At 40.7% G+C, this 7,451-nt stretch overlaps 1 long non-coding RNA gene across 1 annotated transcript; it reads right to left on the minus strand.

Moving 5' to 3' along the window:
• Nucleotides 1–1,491: 1,491 nt before the first annotated feature.
• On the minus strand, nucleotides 1,492–7,014 carry LOC133044529 (uncharacterized). Its single transcript, XR_009689962.1, has 3 exons — nucleotides 6,852–7,014; nucleotides 5,497–5,602; nucleotides 1,492–1,625 (listed from the first exon to the last, which is right to left on the minus strand). It is a non-coding gene; the product is annotated as an uncharacterized LOC133044529 (long non-coding RNA).
• Nucleotides 7,015–7,451: the final 437 nt, after the last annotated feature.

A 7,451-nucleotide genomic window follows, 5' to 3' on the forward strand; every position in this document is an offset into this window, starting at 1 on the left:
CAGACTGCATGTTGTCCAGCACATAGACAGTCAGGGCCCAGCACCCTCTTCAGACAGCTGACAACACGGGTTTCCAGGACTCACAGCATTTTGCCTAATGTGGTGAAGTCTTGGCATGTTTAATGTCACCTCATAAACTGAGAACAACTTGATTACAGGAGAACATGGGTAAATAATGCTTAGATAAAGTCAAATTACAACCACAGGTTCAGGCTGTGGCTTAAATATATCAATCTGTTCCTATGCTTACAGGTAATCCTGATTTATTAGTGATCTGTTTACACTATCGTCTGTTACCTTTCTCTAGTATTTTCCAGAAGGTGCCAAAGGAGGAAAATGTGGATGAAAAGGTAAAAAATATACTAACCTTTTTACTCATTAATCTATGTTTTTTACAAGCTGATTTGAGGGTGATACTACACAATTTGCTGGTGCACATTTTCATCAAGTTCACTGGACACCAGGATTCCACAGAAATAGATTAGAAATCGCCATTTAGAACAGAAGTAGCAAACACTGTTTTATGAGTTTCATAAAACAGACCCTAGCGGAGCACCATGGGACCCAGTCCACACTGAGCCTGGAGCCGGTAGGTACCTGAGTCCCAGCTCTGTGGCAGAGAGGACCCCGAGCCTCCAGGAGCCTCAGCTTCCACACCTTTACCTGCAAAATGGAAGCACAGAAGCACAACCTCTGAATCACAGATTTTGTGAGGATTAAATGAGGGACATGTGAGGTGCTTAGAGATGTGTGTGCTGACCTGACGCCAGGTAAGTGTTCAGTTCGCCTTAACTTTACACACACCATCCTATAAAACAGCACGGCAAACACTGACGACTGCTTTGCTTCTCTACACATGGGCACAGAGACTCAGGGGAGCTGCTTAAGGTCACACAAAACAGGGGTGGCCGCCTTCTCCAGGCTGAGCTCAGAGGCTCTCAGACCCTCATGGGTTTGGTTGCTGAGCTGAATTACATGAAGCAATTTCTAAAAATTTTAAGAGGGATGTTCTAAAATGAATTATTAATCTTGATGATAGTTTTGCCTGATTTACCGACAGAAGTAGTGAAAATTTGAAATTTCAATATTTCCCAGGAAGCATTTGGGCTAAGAATTTGAAGAAACATCGTCAAAACTCCTAAAAAGATTGAGATTTCTCACTAGTTTGGCTCTTATGAAGTCTGTTTTCTTTATTAGCATTTTTGCTTAACTTGTCAGATCTGGATGCCTTTCAGGATCAATTTAGATTTGTAAGTGCAGCCGAAACGGACTCATTGTGCATTCCTAGCTCGGCGGCTATTGACAGCTGCACCCAGAACAATGTACAAATGCAAACTGCTCCAACAATAGCCCGGAGCAATTACGTCCCAATAACTGTTCAGAAACTGCCACACCTGCTTTCCATCCATCCTTATTAACAAGCACAATGCACAACCAAAAGTGATAGGAAACAAACTAAGTGTTACCAGCTGGTCCACGCAGATGCCGAGACGGATGTTACTGAGGTGAGGGACCCAGTTCCACACAAGCTGCAAATGCATGATCAAAGTCCAGAACTTTCCTTGATCCATTCCGCCGGGACAAAATGGATGTTATTGTCAACATGCGACAGTCCACCCTGGTTCCTGACGTGAGATAAGCGAGATTTATGAGCAAGTTGAGCAATTTGGAATAAGAGCTTTTAAAATTTCTGGAACCTTTCAGTATTCCTGATTCAGTCTTGAGAGGGAGACAGCTTTTAGTGTCTCATCCTTGATTGGCATTTGGAGCAGGCCGACCTGGGATGGAAGGGTGGTGACTGGCACCCCCTGTCTTCCAGCTGCGAGGAAGGTGGCATGTGTGGGGCTCAGGGGCAGAGAAGAGATAAACAACCCAACATTCACGTTCAGTATCTCCTCAAATGAGACAGACCAGCATGGCAGCAACTAGACTTGCTTTGTAGTTAAGGCAAAGTATTGATGACAGTCGTCCATTCCTTGAAATAAAGGTGAATTTTGCACTCAGCTCAATAGGACACATGCTCAATAGCATCACAGGATCTGTTCAACATGGAAACAGCAGGAGTGACCCAGGTGAAGAAATGGCAGAGCATAAACTAGACCAGACTAGGTCATTACAAATGCAATGCCTTACACATTTAATTCTACAAAATGGAACTCTTTCAAAAACAACGTAGTCAGAGCCTGCAATTCCTCTAGATGGAAGGCCTACTTTAGCCCATAATTTTCCAGAAACAAAGGCTCTAGGACATGAGAGAGTGTCTTTTGTATACTCATGGGCCTGCACCATGAACGGCATAGCTTTTCTTCTGTGAGAGACAAAAAACAAGCTGCTGCCCACATGTCTGTAAAACCACCTGCTGGGTTATGGTGATGATATAGAAAACCTACTAAAATAGGTCTCTCAAATCCATATGTTGCAGGAAAGATGAGAAGGAAACAGCATAAAAAAGGGTGAAGAAAGTGTTTATGAGAAAAGTCAGGAAAGTTAGATTGGCAGGACGAAGAGAATCTGGGAATAGTGCTGTGTTTACTTCACGGCTTGATTCTGACGGACCACCTCTTCTGGGAAGGCTGCCATGGACACCTCATTTGAAAGAGCAAACTTCTCACCTACCACCATCACTGTTCCCATCCTTCTGCTTAATCTCCCCCTTCCCATCACCACTGTCGGACTCTAAATAACTGTTTCTGTTTTGCTTTGAGATGTTCAGTGGTGAGTGTTTCCCACAAGAGGAAGATAAACCATGGGACAGCAGGAATGTGTCCCTGGATCTCTGGGATCTATAGAAGAATCTATAGTCTATAGAAGTCTATAGAAAAATCTACAGAAGAGGCTGAGACATGGTAACTCAGCAAAACTCAGAACGAACAACCGGTGCAAGCTCCAAATTCTTCTACAAATTCATCTCTACAAACAAATGGATCTCATTTGCCGTACATTAACAAACAAAAGAAAGCACAGACACCTCCTTTTTCTGCTAAAAATCTCTTTCCTTTATAAATGCGGCAAATTTCTTGATTTTTTGGTGCTTGTCATTAATCAAGAAATAAACTGAAAGTGTAGATTCTGCAGGATTTCTATTACCTTTAGAGAGGAAACAATTTCATCGTTTTGGGGATGGCTTTGCAGTGTGAATGTGCATGCCCTTGTTACAGCCTGAAACAGAAACCAGCCCTAAAAACTCCTGGAGCAGTCAAAACCAGTATAGTCACACAGGCAAAGTTTAATTATGCTTCTGCTGTGAGACTCGCGTGACTCCTTGTTTCTGCTCTGGAACCGTAAGCAAAACCAACTGTTTCCTGAGGATGCTATGAGGTCACCACTGACCAATTCCCCATCATTTAGGAAAATTCTAGAATCATAACCAGTCGCAGTGAAGAATAAAGTCACTGCTTTCTTGCTAGACAAGCTGCATTAACAACACACTCCTGAGCCTCACCCTTTCTGGTTGGAGGCTCTTGGTTTGCCAACTTTTTTTGGTGTGAGCATACAGCATTCACTAATCACTGCTTGGGTGACTCACTGGTTCTCCTTCTGTTGTTTCTGAGCTTTTGGCAGCATTTAACATTTTCAGTTATTGCTTTATACTTGAATCTGGACATGCAGTATTATAATTTGCACCATTTCAAACAGAAAACTATGTACACTGTCAAGTCCATAATTTTTCAAAAAATATGAATAATTGGTGGGGCCTCCCCGGTGGCATAGCAGTAAAGAACATGCCTGCCAACATAGGAGACATGGGTTCAATCCCTGGGTCAGGAAGATCCTCGGAGAACGAAGTGGCCATCCACTCCAGTGTTCTTGCCTGGGAAATCCTATGGACAGAGGAGCCTCGCAGGCTACAGTCCATGGGGTCACAAAGAGCCAGACACGACTTAGCAACTAAACAACATAGTGAGTAACCGAAAATTAAGATGCTATAACAAATTACTTATATGTAATTTTACAAAAAACTCAAATTTGGGTAAATTTTATTATAGCTAGAAGGAATTGGGTCTCTTCCTATATTTTACTATTATGATTTCTAATGTTAAAAATATCTTATTTTTTTTAAAAAGCTGAGATCATTACAGACATCAATATCCATGGTAAAAATTAACACAACTATTAATTTGATTTGAAAGTTATGATTAAACACCTTAAAGAATGTATTCAGTTAACTGTTAATAAAAATGCTGATGATGAAAACAGAAGCTACTAATACTTCATATGCATCAGGATCTCTGCCCAACAGTGCATTTTTATAAATTTGTGGTAACTTGTGTGTGTGTGGGTGTGTCTGTGTGTGTCACTGTGTATGTGTTTTCCATGAGGGTCTCTGTATGTTTGTGCACGTCAGTGTGTGCACAGGGCTTTGAGATTATTTGGAAGGTCACATCTTTGAGTCAGTACTTCTAAGGTATCAGGCTTAATAAGAATTTCCAAGACACAGCACATGGCATTATACAACATTCTTTTAGATCTCTCTTCATTGAATTTAGTTTTTACATTTATATTTGTCAAGAGTCTCCCAATCTTGCCTAAATGAATACTCACAATCTTTCCTGAATGAGACATCATCTTCCCAACTGATTAGAAACACCACTTTTATAAGTACTCATTTTTATTTTGTATAATGATCAAATGTACATTCTATTCTCATTGTCTCATTACTGTCCTTCTGAAATAGGATAGAAATATAAAAATAAGAAATATGGACGCAGAAGAGGAGAAGAGGAGGAGGACTGACATTTCTTGAGGGCCTCTTGTCAGCCAGGACTGTTGCTAAGTGACACAGAATTCCAGATAGTCCAGGGCTTTCTCCATTCTAACTGAGATCATCAACTGAATTAAAATCATTTTTCTTCTTCCATAGAAGGTTAACATGTGATATATGGCTGTAATGGGCTTCTCTGGTTACTCAGATGGTAAAGAATTTGCCTGCGATGTAGGAGACCTGGGTTTGATCCCTGGGTCGGGAAGATCTCCTGGAGGAAGAAATGGCAACCTGCTCCAGTATTCTTGCCTGGAGAATTCCAAGGACAGAGGAGCCTTGTAGGCTACGGTCCATGGGGTTGCAAAGAGTCAGACATGAGTGAGCGACTCACACACACATATATGGCTATAATACAGTAAATCTTAAATTTAGAGTTAGAATATCTGAGTTCAAATTTGGTCTTTCTCATCTGCAAAGCTCCATATGTCTCATACAAATGTGCGTGTGTGTGTCTGTGGTGTGCTTGTGTATGTGTTTGGGAAAAGGACATTTCCATATGTGAATCAGTAGTCATACATTTTTTAGTTTTAAAGGTGGTCAAATGTTTTGATTGCATTCTTGTTTAAAAAGTAACTAAAGACTAATATATGTTTTAATTTGGTGAATATACCAATGAATTTAACATACCAAATTCTGTGCAGGAGCTGGGCCCTAGCAATTCCTGGTACAGTGGCTGGATAGTGCTTCATTTGGGGAGGTAAGCATTGTGTTGAATAAGATCAAACCAAACTCACACAAAGGGAGATGACGCCATGTGACTCACTCTCCTGATGCGTTTGAGCAGGTAGTGGAGAGCTTCGGGATTTGTGAGGGGATCAGCCAGGAAGAGCTATCATCACTCTGTAATGAACAATAAATGTTAAAAATAGAAACCTTAATTCAAAACGTGAGTTCAGATTTACATGTAAATACATTCTATAATATAAAATAATCCTATCATATATCTGACATATATTACTCCATCTAAATTATTTATATTTTGCCCACAAACAGTCCATATTCATAAATATCATGTTTGGATTGATTTATTTTTGTCTTTATACGCAGTCTGTTCTTCAAGCTCCAGGCTTTTAATTAATCTGGATTTGGGGTATAAATTCTTTGTGCCTTGATTAATACCAAACAAGCTTTATTTAATTAAAGAGACAGGCTGGTGAAAGACATTTTAATCAAAAATTTCATATGCATACAGTACATCTGTATTTAATACTTGCAAAGGAAAAAGAACACCTGATTTATTGTATTTGTTTTTTAAATGTTTTGAATAAAGCAATGGTTCTATTTCTTGTGATGAATGCCTTCTGTACCTACTTCATCTCAAAGCCATCACGGCAGCGATGAGAAAGAACAAGGAAGCCCAGAGGAAGCCCTCCGGCATCACGAAATGTTGGCATGTCTCCCGAGCATACATGAAAACAAGAGGCTTCGTTGGGTTTTCTTTGCTCAGAACCCTTGAGGGCACTGCTCTTCAAAGAAGGCAGGTGAGGAAACGAAACTTGATCCTAAAATTTAAGAGACTCATCATATTTTTAAATTTCTGATTTATGCTGTTGAAAATGGGCCTCCTTTTAAAATCAGTGTTTTACTCACAGACATTTTGATGGAAAGGCACTTTATAATTGTATTTAAATTCACAGGGTTCATTGGACTCTTCCTTAACAGTTTACCAAGCTTTCTATGCCCATTTTCTCACTGCTGGACATGTAGATTGTTTCTGATATTTGACTCTCTGAATATTGATGCTCAATATCCTTGGGCATAAATCTTTGTTTATGAATCTGGTTATCCATTAAACAGAAGAGAGTCCCAGCACTGGAAGTCCAAGAGAGAAGCAGAGTTGTAGAATCTTACTGTTTCTTAACAAGCATTTCCCTGAAAAACAGTGTATTCCCTCCATCAACAAGAATGACTGCTTCCATGTAACTTACCATTCTCTTGGACTTAATGAGTTTGTATCCCATGTTTTATATTACATATAAATTGTAACAAGTGAATTAGGAAGGCATCTATTGATACTATAAAATACAGTAGAAAAGAAATTGCAAAGTTGTTTTAGAGCATGTTTTAAGTAGCTATCTCATCAAAGTACCTTGTAAATGTATAAGGAACAGTTGTGCCAGGTGGTGTAGAAAGCTGGTTCCCTGAGAGGTTGGCTGGGCCAAGAGCGTTAGAATTTGCTAGAAATGCGAATCCATGTCTCTGCTCAGTCTTCAGAATTAGAAATCCTGGGGGTGAGACCCAGCGCTCTGTGTTACATCTTCCAGATGATTCTAAAGTGTACCAACCCGGGAGCTTTAAAGAGGAAAATACCACAATTCCAACTGGCTGCTCTCTTGAAACGAACTCCAGCTATAACCGAAAGGGGGAAATACAGCAAATATATGAGAACTGGATGCAAAGTGTGAGACTACGATCTTGCAGGAGGCAGCTGTTCCCAAGCTGGGGAGGCAGGCAGGGTCCTTAGCACAGAAGAGCTCTCCTGGGGACTCCACGTTAGGTCTGGCTCTGTTTGGGAAAGGGTGTGGGGAACACTGCTCACCCCTGTCCACTCCCTCTGAGATGAAAGAAGAGAAGTGAAGTGAAGTAAAAGTCTCTCAGTCGTGTCTAACTCTGCAACTCCATGGAGTATACAGTCCCTGGGATTCACCAGGCCAGAATACTGGAGTGGGTAGCCATTCCCTTCTCCAGG

Source organism: Dama dama, chromosome 23 (assembly GCF_033118175.1).
Source record: "Dama dama isolate Ldn47 chromosome 23, ASM3311817v1, whole genome shotgun sequence".
Classification (NCBI taxonomy): Eukaryota; Metazoa; Chordata; class Mammalia; order Artiodactyla; family Cervidae; genus Dama; species Dama dama.